Raw genomic sequence first — 15201 nt, forward strand, 5'->3', positions numbered from 1 at the left:
ACAGCTGGTTTGACATTTTTACAATAGCCTCAAATACTTTCTTCTATCCCCGGTGTCCCTAGTCGATGACAGTTTTCTGCACGTGTTATCTCTTATCAGTCTGTACGCACGTTGTTGATCGATAATTATGTTATTGTTTACATACAATACCATGTGCACACGCGATTCCAATTATCGTATAAAGCCGCGTCCTAAGTTCGTAACGGGTAACGTTTATAAGTTTATGCTAGAAGTACAACTGTCATTAGTTCTTTCGAAAGTGAAATAAAAATCTAATTAGATAAGTGATAAGCCTACAATGGTTTTAAAATTACACAGCTATGTCTAAAGTGAGTGAAATGTGTTGTGCAAAGTGCAATGTTTCTGTTTCAATATCGGATTATAACTTTGTTTAAAAATCCAGGTTAGTGACCTTAAACTTACAAAACATACTTCAAAATGAAACGTATCTTAGAAAACTATCAATAGCTTGATTGCCCCTTAGACTATTACGCAGTGGTTAATAAGAATAGACGAATGATACAAAATTAAAATAAAGTTTCAGCATGAAGGATAGCAAGTTCCCAAAAAGGATATCTCATTCACAGCAACACTTTGTGACAACATGTCACTTGAATATGCTAACAATTGGACATATTTAGGGTCTATTACATCCTGCGGTCACGGTCTCCACTTTATAACACCCCGCTACCCCTTAATTAATTCACCCTAAATTACCTAACTTAAGTCCAAATTGTTAGCCCTAATTAAAACAATACACTATTAAAAATTGGCCATTAAAACAAATACTGTGATCGTCTAGTAAGTGGTAGGACCCCGTAGTTGTGCGTAGCAATCCAGATTCTTTTTACCTTTAGGAACTTGCTATTAGGGGTAAATTTAAGTTGATAAAACTAAGGCAGTAATATATTCACTTGAGGTATAATAAGCTGAGAGAACGTCATTTGTGAAAGAATTTAGTGCGTTGAGATAAAAGTGTGTGAGAATGGTAACATTGTGTAAGGAATATAAATACAGGAAATATATTAAAATTAAATACAAGACATTATTTAAAATGGGGTTAATTGTTTCCGACCCACGAGTCCCTTATACGTAGGAATAATAGGTGTATAATATAATATAGCCTATTATAAGGACCTCGCTCGAGCATATGTACAAACTAGGTTGCTGGTTCAATTTATGCTTTATCAAACATTGAACAAATGGGATCCTTAGAACAAAAGTAAACTGATGTAAAGTGTCTTTGCTCTACTTAAAAATGTACTACCATAATAGTAGATATCAAATATTTAATCAAGGATCCTTTAATCCCGGTATAATTTTATATGTTTTGGGATGTTTCTGCAACCAAGTCCTCTAACGTCAGGATAGAAACTGCTCTGCCTACCCCTGGTCTATCAAGGAAACAGAATATCTATTTTGATACCCTTTATTGGGCCTATTCATTGACCTTCTTTTGATACTAAGACAAATACTTCATTGATCTAGCCTTTCGAACGACAAAACCCCAGACTCACACGCCATCCCATATATATATTTTGGTTCGGCCATAGCCATCGAAGGTTGTCCAAGATCACAAAATATAAATTCTATATGCGTGCAATTTCCCACGTTCCGAGTATAGTGGTCCATTGCTTGACATCGTGTTTCACTAGTCAATGCTAGAATTGTTTGGTCTCCCAGACAACGTTATCGTTAACCATATTATGAAAATGGAATGATGATTCCAAAGTCTGCCAATCTCGAGGCCAGTGTCAATGATTCAACTTTTGTGAACAATCTTATTTTTATATCAATGATTCTCCTTGATAGCGACAGGATCCTAACATCCATAGATGTCCTATGCCTCCCTAGTATTTAGTATTAGTATTAATTCCCACAAGTTATCCTTTAACTCTAATAAAGTTTACATGTTATGAACAATAAATAAAGTTATTAATCCTACTTCATTGATATAGCAAAATTATCTTACTTAAGGATGAGACAATAGTATGAAAATCCTTCTAATCTCCCAAAGAGATTCTAGCTAATAGAATGTGTATGTACATAAAGTAAATATGTGTAATATTTTATGTATCTATTTTGTTACATATAGTAGTCATATTAGAGATACTCAGATCCGAATTTTAATTAATAATATTCCAAATTAACTGTTAGTGTTAATTGTATGTAATAAATAAATTGAAATTTGAACGACTTTAAATAATTACCACATAAATATAACATTCATGAATATCTTGTTCATATGAAATGAATAAGTACCACTATTTAAAATTATCACCTTCAGAAAATAGCACTAATCTAAAATTACAAATATAAACACATTCAAAATAAACAATTTGGACACTTACTTGTAGTCTTCAAGTCTACTTTACCAAGATACCTTCTCGCCAGTCTCCAACCTCTCAATCTTGTATCTCAAATCCGCTTCCTACTTAAACTCCTGATGTGTTCCTTCAACGATTCCTAATCGAATGCCTACCTAACCCTCAGATGTGAACACCTCAACTTTCCCTCGCCGAATGCCCTCTCTGACGCTGCGCTCTGAGTTTTATTGTCCCGATTTTAACGCATGCGCTGTGTTGTTTTATGGCTAACAATGTCTGATTTCGCCAGTTGTGCCTAAAACGCCTAATGTGCCGGACTTGCCTATTGTGCCTAAAACGCCTATTGTGCCGATTTCGCCTATTGTGCCTAAAACGCCTATTGTGCCGGTTTTAATTCCGAGAATTTCTATTTTTAATTTGTTGGAATTCCATTTCGTATGTAAGTTGTTTTCGTTTTATTTATTTGCAATTTTTAAGTTTTTATCTCTGTATGCATTTGTTTCTAAGCATAATTATTATAGATATATCTTATGATTTGAACCGAGGACTGTGTGGTCCGTTACAAAGACATGCGTCTCTTAAGTGTGGCCGGTCCCTTAGGCGTCGCGTGTCTCGCGGCGTGCAACGGACGTCTCCGCCACGCTGTCTGAATGTAATTCAAAAAACGTCTCCTCAGTACATTTTGTATAGTGTGAGCCAAGCCAAGGCTCAAGAGCTCAGTCACAGGGATCCATCATTTAATCTATTGCTTCCAGTTTCATGTGAGGGCATGTCCGTGGCCCTCGAGCTCCGGTATGGGGGTTTATCATTTAAACCACTGCTTCCAGCTACATTTGCTTTATTACATTGATTGCTTCAATTACAGTGTCAAATAATAATCAGGAATATAACATTAATCAAATCATTAATCATCTACTATCAGTAGTTACAACCCGTACAAAAAAACTCTTATAACCTAAAAAGTGAAGTGCCGCCAAATCTGACGTTTACTGTTGACATTCGTTAAGCCCATGCACAGATGAGCTACGATCAGTATAAGGCTATATATACAGAATGTTATTCATTGTGATGCTTACAGCTTCGGCCGTCCTTATTATAAAGTGAGCCCTCTCACTAAACATATTCACCTCAATAACAGTGGTAACAAACGTACGGGTACCTATCTACGCTTAATGTCAACATTCATTACTACAGTATCAATCCACAGACATCCATTACTACAGTATCCTTCTCCTAAACCTTATTAAATAATCAGTATAACACATATACAAAATCTTAAATTCTTTCGTAACCTTATTACAGTTATTAAATATACAAGAGCTATCAGTTTAACACATATAAAATCATCAGCCTTTTAATCTCATAAAATCACAAATCAAGATCACTTTTAATCTGCAGTTACCTATCTTTCATTAATATATTAAGGAACTTAAATCATGCTCTTCTAGACAGTTTATGAGTAAGTAAAAATCAACATCAATACAGCCTGTCCTAATGCCTGCTCTAAACCTATGCATAACTTTTTTTTTGTAATATTCAACATATTTATAAACACTTGCATTACCAACATCAAGTAGCTGTAACAGCTTGCATTTCGTTGAAGTTTTCCAATCTAGCAACTAATTTACAATCATAGACTGCTCCAAGCAATTAATACAAGTAGGTATAAACGAACCATTAACAACCGCAGCCTGTCTTCAAGGCCTACTCAACATTCTGGCAAATTAGATCATTATATTCAATGCGTGTCTTGATCAATCGCAACCCTCGGTCTTTCACAGCTTTCAGGAACTGTTCTTATCACATTAACAAAGTATATATATATAAATAATAATCTCAGTCCGCTTTCAAAGGTCAGTTCTAAACATATTAACGAATTATGTATCATTAACAATGCCATAGGCAGTTTGAATTTTGTACATAATATAAAGTGATTAACACTCTCAGTTTGTCCACCAATGTTCTAATTATATGAACAAAGTATTATCATCATTAACTATCTCAGTCTGTTTACAATACCTGTTTTATAACCAGTATGATTATCCATTTTATCAAAGTATATAAAACATCATTATCAATCTCTGCCTACTAGGCTTGTTATTTAAGTATTGACTAAGTATAATATATCATTAATAGTCACATTCAGCTTACAAAGTCAATTCTAATCATATTATCGAGGTTTTTATATTATATCATTAACTATCTCAGTCTGCCTTCAAGGCCGGTTCCAAAGTATAACATATTAGCAAAAGTATATTTTCTAATTAACATCACAGTCTGCCTACTAGACTAGGCCTGCTCTTATCATATTAATAAAGTATATTATATCACTAATAATCAGTCTGCTTACAAGCCTGTTCTAATTATATTAACAAAGTATATATCATTAACAGTCAACCTAAAGGCCTGTTCTGAACATATTAATAAGAGATATTATGCCATAAACATCCGCAGTCTGCCTTTAAGGCCTGCTCTTTTCATCAACAAAATATAATTTGTTATGGCCCGTTCTTGACTAATCAAGGCGGTCTGCCAATCAATCAATTAAATTATGGCCTGCTCTAGACTGGTGTGGCCTAGACAGTCTGCCATATCGGCCTGCTCTAGAATGTCAAGATGGTATTATAGCCTGTTCTAGACAGTCTGCCTTCACGGCCTGCTCTAGAATGTCAGGCTACTACCCAAACCTGTTCCAGACAGTCTGCTCCTTCAATCAACCTAATCAATCAATATAATTTTATAATTTGGTATGGCCTGCTCTAGACTGGTGTGGTCTAGACAGTCTGCCATAACGGCCTGCTCTAGAATGCCAAACTGGTATCATAGCCTGTTCTAGACAGTCTGCCTTCACGGCCTGCTCTAGAATGTTAGGCCCAACCCAGTCAGGACCTGTTCCAGACAGTCTGCTCCCTCATTCATCATAATCAATCAATCAAAAGGTATTAACCTTTTCAATCTTATATGTTTGTTATGGCAAATAATATCATCATCAACAATCAGGGCCTGCCCCAGACAGTCTGCCTTTAAGGCCTGTTCTGAGCAGTTTTCCAACATAAATTTACCTATCAATATTTTGTTTAAAATTTGATTCACGCAACAAGCCTACATTACAAGAATCTTCGAATCGACATAAGTCACAATCTATACATAGCTTTGTTTGTTTTACCTACTATCATGGCCTGGTCTAGACTACACACTGCCATAACTCGGCACTTAATTAAGATTTTACAATATGTATATAAAGACTAGTATAGTCGTGCCAGCTATTAATCTTATAAAATTGAATCTCGACACTCTCAATCAATGCACATATAGAGAGATTCGCTTCCTTATCGTGTAAGTACACGGCACTGCAGTACGGCGACTCTGCGACCCTGATCACCAGCAGCTTGGCACTCGGTCCGCTGGCAGTGGCTCCACCATCTATCAGATTTAACCTTCTTTACATCAGTGTGCTCTTGCAGCGAGGGTCTTCCAAATCATCAATTTCATCCGATCAGCCATATTACCAACGTTGGAACATAAAACAAATAGAAACACATTATACTATTGTCAGTACCTAATTCTCGTTCTAGCCACAGACGTTAAAAATTCGATCAGACACAGTCGATCATCATCATCATAATTCGTCTAGGTATAAGATTATTACCATCATTATAATCCATCATCGATTTTATCTGGTTATTAACCCTGTTATATACATCGAAACAAACTTTCAGTCAACATAGAAAAGCATAGAAAAATCACCCTCAATAGACCTGCTACTTATTGAGTATAGTACCTTAAAACCTAAAATTATCAGTATTGAAATTGAATCAGTAATCAGACGTCATGGACATCAGTCTCTAAGATACTCTCAGTATTTTAATCAAAGATTCATATCATTAATTTAATACAATGACATTCATACTAATTTCATTTATCAACCTTGAATATATTTAGAAAATTAAGTATTATATTCACAATTTCCGTTACTTTTTACGCCTTAATTGCCAAATTGGCTTCGTAATTGCAGTTTCACGTGCTCTGCCTACCCCATTTTGAAATACAAACATGGCGTTATGTAAGTTTATCAGTAAATATTAATTAAATGCAACATCCCTGGGAATATTTTGGGTAGCTATTGAAATCTTGTAGCTATTAGTAACCTTTAATGAAACAAAACTTCTTAGGTACCTATAAAAATATTCAATGAACTTTCCTACGTATTACATTCTCTTTCTCTTGGAGTTTTATAACGTTAATTGTTTATTAACCCGCAGATTCATAATGGCAATAATCAACTACTTATTGGAATCGGAAATTTCAGAAACATCTCTTCAACCTCTGGCTCTGCAGCGACTCTCGAGGGCGCAACAAACAACATTATTCAGACAAAATCAAAATGAACCTCTGAAGTCTTTGGCCGGAGCCGAAAACGCTATTTGCATACAAGCCATATTATTTAGAATAAGTTCAGTTACTTATATCTTATTCATTTCTTCTTTTTGTTACATTGGTACAGCCGTCGAGCTCTATTTGGATGTAAACAGCACTCTTCTAAATAAAATGTAACCTTCAATTTTGTATTCGTTGGTTACCTTAATACGATTAAATTTACCTACTTATTTCTGGTCATCACTGAGTCTCCATCATACAATAATTAATTACACCAAATATTATGATCAAAAGTTGATTTCATGATGCTTTATGAAAAATTAAACTAACTCCAAATTCCTCCCTTTCTGGCTTATTTCGCAAGGTTTCTTTATATTAAAATGTCATTTACCGTTAACCACATAAGTACATTTAAGTCACTCTGGAAACTCTAGATTTTACCTTTTTTTTGTATCATTGGACTAGGTACTAAGCCACCAAAGACAATGTACGACATATCGACACCACACAATAAAATCACTGCAACAATCATCTGCTAAGATGCTGTGGCCAATGATGTATCAATACAACAGGAATCCGAACAAATAAATGTATTAATACCAAAACTTGGTAGTACCTAAACAATTTGAAGTAGATACTTCTATTTACCATTGTTACTTTTTTTTAAAGTCCATTTTCAATGATAATTGAATAAAAAAAAGTTCTGCTGGTATTTCAAACAAGCATGGTTTTTTTGATATTTTATTTAAATTACTTATATAACTTGATTTTTTTTTAATTTTAATAAGTAGGTACCTACAGGTCACCTGCTTTTACCTTTACTAGGCACTGTATACCTTGAACTGGCTTGTAATTTTTACCTTTACTAGGCACTTGCAATTTTAAATATAGTGACCTAAAAGTTACGACCTGGTAGTTGTGTTTACTTAAAATACATCAATAATTACTCTGTCTATTAACCTGAATCTACCATACTATAAATTATTTGTGTTCTTTTCTAGAATAATTCCATAGAATTACTGACTCTCTAACATGTTGGTAGTGGGGAAAAGTAATGTGCACACTCAATCCCTTAAAACAAAAACTAAAAAAAAGAACCGGGTTATCACTAAACCTTTTATACTTACATACATATTTGATTATCAACATAGATAAATATCACATGGTAATATTCAAAGGCATACTTTCGTGATGTACATTGTACAGTACCAAAATTCGAAATGGAATCAGAGGCCAATTGTCCTGGATGAAAATGATGATGCTTTGAAATTGTAACCTTTGTTTTCGGAGTAACCTTTTAGAAATTTAGTGTTAAAAGATAGTGACACCATGAAATGGTTGTGTGTCTCTTTTACACTCATGTACTGTTTATATCATTAGTAACATTACTTAACTACCTTTGTATGTAACCCCGTGATTAATCATGCCAGTTATCCATATCAGTCGGTGACAAAAATCATTAGAGAATCAATGAACAATTTGAAGTAATTAATAATATCCATAATTGAGGAGTAATCAATTCAGGAAAACCCATTATATCTTTATATTGCATAAATATTACTCATACTTTCACAAAATTCAGGCTTGATAGTATAAGCGGACCTTTGATTAGCTTACTACACAATAGGTAATAGTCTGGAATAGAGATCTGATTCACTCTACCAGTTTTAATATGTCACTACCAGTACCGCTACACATTTGGAATTCTTATCATCTGTGATTTTATTTATTCACTTTTTACTTGCCTAGATCTCAAAATATTTATAAATAAATATTGCGCTACGGAATCAAAACTAATTTCTTTGTACCTTATACCTCAAATAACTGATACATATATTTTATATATAATTATGTACATGAACTATCTACTGAGCTATGTATTCTGATTTATGAACCACAGTTTATATATTCTATGACCTGTGACCTGTGTGCTGCTTGGTAAAAATCTCTTTATATTGAAACCCGACATAGCCTGCTAACAATTTAATTTAGCATGCTACTGCTTGTAGCTCTTTTCTCATTTTACACAATAGCTAAAACTTTGGATTGTTAATCTATATCATTATCTTTGTTATATTTCATCATACATATATATAGGTACTATATAACCAATGTGTCTGAACAAAAAAAAAAACTTTTCAGTACTTTTCAGTAAACCATCCAAAAAAATAAGTATACATTCAACTTACATGTGTTAATCAGTTTTCTCTGAGTACCTGCACTGCACCAAAATACTGTGTATTCTGTCCAATGCCATTCTTACCATCTAGCATTTCATATCCTTATCAACATGTTCAAGGCTTGTGCTGATGACATAGTTAGTTTCACCAAAGAGCTAATGCTTCAACCCTTAAGTTACCTCTCATCATACATCAGCTGTTTGATTCATTGAGTTGTTCCTTTGTGTATGGCAGCTTCTCATCTCACAGCCCAAAAACAAACAATACAAAAGAAATGGTTAATAATTTGATCAACTGAAAACAAAGTTATGCTAGATGCACCAAACAAAAACCTTTTGGTTTTAAGTAAACAAAACGATCTGTCTTTTGCTCCTCTTATCGAACAAGTTAATGAAATCTTGTATCATTTATACACATATTTTCTGTAGTTTCTATTATCAAACCAACTTTTAGAAGGCCAAGTGACGTTTACGCACCTTGTGGACATTAGATCCTTTATCCAACTTCTGAGATGTGAGCCAAGCCAAGGCTCAAGAGCTCAGTCACAGGGATCCATCATTTAATCTATTGCTTCCAGTTTCATGTGAGGGCATGTCCGTGGCCCTCGAGCTCCGGTATGGGGGTTTATCATTTAAACCACTGCTTCCAGCTACATTTGCTTTATTACATTGATTGCTTCAATTACAGTGTCAAATAATAATCAGGAATATAACATTAATCAAATCATTAATCATCTACTATCAGTAGTTACAACCCGTACAAAAAAACTCTTATAACCTAAAAAGTGAAGTGCCGCCAAATCTGACGTTTACTGTTGACATTCGTTAAGCCCATGCACAGATGAGCTACGATCAGTATAAGGCTATATATACAGAATGTTATTCATTGTGATGCTTACAATAGGAAGGACGTAAGACGAGCCCCAGGTGGCGTGGCGGTGGCGTGGCGGCGGCGTGGCGTGCGCCGCAAGACATGCGTCTCATGAGTGTGGAAGCTGGCTAATTGACTATCAGAAATGTCGGAAAACTATACTGTACAGTCACCGGCATGAATAAGTGATGATTTCTGTACCTTGTCGTTTTTAATCGTTTGACAATTTCGTGTGACATTTCAAACAAGACGTTAATTTGACAAAGTATAGAAATCATCACAATTATGCCGGTGACTGTGCGTACACTACATTATTTGTTAAGAGCGCAAAATAAATCATCTTTAATCTTTATGCTGCGTCTAGTGAGTTGGTGAACTGCGCCTTTCCTGAATACTTTGGTCAAGGTAAGCGTAGGTTTCACTTAAATATTTATAAGTCTGAAAATTATTTGAATATGGTAAGACTTTCCTCGTGTTAACTTAGGAATTTCCCGGTACATTTTCTTATATGTATAGGTATTCCTGCACCTGAGAACAAACCAATATTCAGCGAGAAAAAAAGCAATGCCTGAGTTGATGATGACTCAGTAAAGTTACTACTCGTAATTTACGATACAGAATGCAATGTTTGCGTCGGTTATAGGTTATCGGTTTTTGGTGTTAGGAAAAGTCCAAATTCGTAAATCTTACCAAAAATTCTTTATTTCATTATTTAAGCTGTAGTCTTTTCGTTTTTAGTATAATTTATTTTAGCCATTCAGTTAAAGGCTATTGTGTTATAAAAGATTAAATGAAATTGTATTTTTTTTGCGCTCGTAGAAAAGAAATTACTTGAGTTACATGAGTAGTAAAAAGTATCCGTCTTTACGTAATAAATTTGATAAGATTAGTAATATAAAAATGGTAAAATGTCCATTGAAATTATTATAATATAACATGCGTAAATTATGATTTTATCAACTCTTATTACTTTTTTATTCCCAATGGTAATATATTTTTTCTGATTTATTAATTTACCTTGCACAAAACAGCTTAAAATTAGTCTACATTCATTTTTTTTTCATATTATGAGACAATTTATTTATCTCGGAATACCATTAAGAATACGTAATAAGAAAGGACTTTAACAAAGAAAATTAATGAAATAAGAAATATTTGGTGCTAAAGTTGGTTTATTTAATTTCACATTCATTTCATTAACAAAACTTTGTTATTAAAACTTTTCATTTTCAAACCACCCACGTACGATGGCGTTCCAAAACTTATAGAATATTCCTAAAAAATCTATCAAAGTTATTCCATAAGCTCACCAGAATATTAAACATATCGGAGTTTCTTTGACCCTCGCCTAACAAAAGGAATAAAATAAAACTGCCAGTATCTTGGTCCGTATAAATTTAGTACGGACACCAGCACGCGTGAGTTATAAAATCTAGTACGACTTGAGGTAAGAAATAAAGTGCAACAGTAGGTTTTTTAGAAACCATAGAAATTTTTTTTGTGACTGTTAATTGTGATACTAAAAATATCGTTTCATCATTATTGACTTGTCTCGAAGTCCCAACAAATGCAATCATTTGAACGTAAAAACCGAATACAGAGTATGATGTTTTGACATGTCGTTGTGGACGCCAACTCCATATTGAACCCACGCCTGCAGTTTCAAAAATGTTACTTTATTGTCTAAAAAAATAGTCAATATATTTTTTAATTTTTTTAATTAAAATTAATTATAAATTTATTGAATTGTTTTACACATAAACTACATGAATCAATTCCTTTTTTAAACAGACCCTATTTTACATTTTCTTACTTCAAAGAAAATATAAAGTGTATTTAGTTTAATTTCATTACAAAAAAGTTACCTTCTGAAACTGTATAGAGCTAAGGCAAAATATCTGAAGTAAAATTTTACCAGTTGATATTCTTAGGTCAATACTTGAATTTGAAACTTTTCATTGAGTTAAGCTCAATTTTATTAAAGTTAATAGAATAATTCAATTTGAATAAATTTGAGTCAATATAGAGACCACAGTTTTAACCATTTTGTTATCTGAGACAAATCAATGAGATTACTTTAGTAGCATATAAAATAGAAATACAAAAGAATACCTAAATGATGGAATTTATAAAACTTGAATTCAATATCAATATCTGTGGCGGTTTGATTCGCATGCCAGCAATCTTGCGCATTAGTCAAATGTGACACAAATAGGCCACTTTTACTCCTTTAGATGAAGATAAGTCAATTACGACATAAACTATGTTAAAAATAAACCACATTCGAAGAAGTTAAATTAGCCTAAATTCTGAGACATATTTTACATATTTCAACGTTACAAATAAAACGTCAGACTAGACAATAACCACTAAAAATATCATCCGATGACAGCTTGCCTCATCGTGCGTATTAAAGTTTGTAAACTAAACTGTGTCCCACTTACAGCGAGTGTTAAACTGAGTTTCACGGGCTTTTGTTTAGCTCTGAGAATAGGCAAATATTAGTAGTTCAAGCTTGTTTTGTTCAGTTTCATTAAAACATTAATGGGGCAAATAACATGAGTTCTGAATAAATAAATAAATATTATAGGACATTCTTACACAGACTGAGGCCCACGGTAAGCTCAAGAAGGCTTGTGTTGTGGGTACTCAGACAACGATATATATAATATATAAATACTTATATACATAGAAAACATCCATGACTCGGGAACAAATATTATGTTATGTTTAGTCGTCTGTTATTTGATAACGGATGTTATTGTTCATTATTAAATCATTCATCAATACATAACTACAAATTTAACAAGTCTTAAAGCTATTGTATATAATTACAGTTCTTTATGTAGGTAGGTATTTTTTTTAACATTATAACTATATAGTTACTTAAAATTACCGTATTTATCTCGTATCTTTAAAACTGATTCTCCGTAAATTGTAAGTTAACCAGAAAAAATTACTGAAAAAGATATGTTTGCCATTGTGTTACTGATGAGGGTTTTCGCCTGTTATATTTTTTTTTTTTTTGTATAGTGGTTTTCTTTTAGGTACAAAAGTTAGTTTACACAACACTTAAGTTAGCCACACAACCCTTATGAACATAGTTACGCCCGTGACTTGCGTGGGCCACGGTCGCGCGATGGTCGCGCGACGGCGATGCGACGCATACGGAATCAAACCTTATAGATATGGAAATATGAGACGCGACGGCGACGGTCGCGCGACCGTCGCCCACGCAAGACATGGCGTTATCCTGCTGTGTTTTCTCCTCTGTGCCGGGAGTTAGTTATGAGTAACAAGGGACTGTGGCACCGGATTACGGTTCTATTTGTTACCTCGGCGCAGTATCGATGTCCATATGGACCGTGTGTAAAACATCGAGTAATCTAGGTTTATAATAATTGGATTAAAAACTATTTTATTCTTATACAGCACTTCCATTTGATTTGTTAGACCTGTACCCCAAAAGCATAAAATTGTTGTAGTAATTCACCGAATCGCATTTCACCTCGATCTCATATTTAATTTTCGCATTGTGTCTTAATAGTTTTTTTTTTCAAGTGGCTGTAAGTTTTAGTCGCATTTCACCTCGATCGTGCATTTAAATATCGCGTTGTGACTCAATCGTTTATTATTTTAGTCGTTATTAGTTTTAGTCGCATTTCACCTCGACCGTGCATTTAACTTTCGCGTTATGACTCAATCGTTAATTACTTTAGTCGCATTTCACCTCGATCGTGTATTGTATTGGCGACGTGATTCAACGCAACAGTATGAAGATTGAGTAGATTGATGATTCTGTAGACTTGGGTGTAATTCTTAATTTCGGATACTTGGCGTTAAAGAAAGCAAAACAAATAATCTAAGACACAAAGCTGCTTTATTACTCCTTAAAAGAAACCTAATTATCTTCTTAAACTAATACAAATCTGCTTTGTTACTACTTAAACTAAAACACAACAGAAAACGTATTAAACGTAAATTAACGTATCAATTTAATTAGAGTCCCAAACAAACATCGATCGCGGCGAAATGCGTCTACGGTAAAATACTACACAAAAAATTTAATTCTACAATTTAATTATACTAATGTCAAAAGCTACGCGAAAAAGTCGATCACGGCGAAATGCGTCTACGGTAACATACTATACAAAAAATGTAATACTACAATTTAATTCTACTAATGTCAAAAGCTACACGAAAAAGTGCGTCAAGTAAAAAAAAACCGGCCAAGTGCGAGTCGGGCTCGCGCACAAAGGGTTCCGTAGCAGCAAATAAAAATTACAGTTAAATCAACCTATCTCAAAAACTATAAGAGATACTTTGATCAAACCAAAAATCGTTGAAAGAGTTAATTAGCATGCATCACCTCTATTTTTTTTAGAATTTTATACCCCGTAGTTATAAAAATAGAGGGGGGGGGACATACTTTTTACGACTTTGAGAGCTGATATCTCAAAAACCGTTCACTTTAAGAAAAATGTTTTTTAGAAAACTTTATATCATTTTAAAAGACCTTTCCATTGATACCCCACACGGGTATGTACATCGAAAAAAAAATTTTCATCCCTCAGTTACATGTATGGGGGCCCCACCCCCAATTCTTTTTTTTACTATTTAGTGTCATAATTTTGTAGCGGTTCATACAACACATATTCCCATCAAATTTCATCACTGTAGTACTTATAGTTTCCGAGTAAATCGGCTGTGACAGACGGACAGACGGACAGACGGACAGACGGACAGACGGACATGACGAAACTATAAGGGTTCCGTTTTTGCCATTTTGGCTACGGAACCCTAAAAATCTAGTGATATCTTTTTCATTCAAGGTGAAATGCGATTTGGTGAATTACTACAACAATTTTATGCTTTTGGGGTACAGGGTGGCTAGCCGAATGGCACAATCGCTCACGAAACGCTCACGAAAGCGAAGCGCTAGTAGATATCTATCTCTATCGCGCTTGCGTATTGGCGCGACAGAGCCAGCGGCGTATCGATTTCGTTTGGCGTCGGAGAAATGCCATTCAGCTACGGGGCCAGGTCTATCAAATCTTCCATTTGTCGATCAAATGTTAAACATTGACTGAAACAACTTACGATATGGAACTCTTTTAACATTGCTTTATCAATTGATAAAAAATTAATTAGCAAATGGCATCTTTGCTGGTAAATCTTAGTATTTATGGTACTTCAGGAATAATTTCGGAAGTGTAACAAAACTCTTACGGCAGATGTCGCTAGGTACCTATCGGCCCTAATGGTGGTCGTTGTGTTGTAGGTAGTTATGACATGTTTGTAGCTAGGATGGAAAAGCACTGATCAGCGGTCACCAAAACAGTGTTTTTTTTTAGGGTTCCGTAGTCAACTAGGAACCCTTATAGTTTCGCCATGTCTATCTGTCCGTCCGTCCGTCCGCGGATAATCTCAGTAACCGTTAGCACTAG

At 34.3% G+C, this 15201-nt stretch overlaps 1 protein-coding gene across 2 annotated transcripts in view; it reads right to left on the reverse strand.

The window, feature by feature from the left end:
- The window catches only part of LOC125235762 (leucine-rich repeat-containing protein 24-like), a 107959-nt gene that overhangs the window by 45267 nt on the left and 47491 nt on the right, over window positions 1-15201 (reverse strand). The window lies entirely within an intron of this gene.

Source organism: Leguminivora glycinivorella, chromosome 18 (genome assembly GCF_023078275.1).
Source record: "Leguminivora glycinivorella isolate SPB_JAAS2020 chromosome 18, LegGlyc_1.1, whole genome shotgun sequence".
NCBI classification, from domain to species: Eukaryota; Metazoa; Arthropoda; class Insecta; order Lepidoptera; family Tortricidae; genus Leguminivora; species Leguminivora glycinivorella.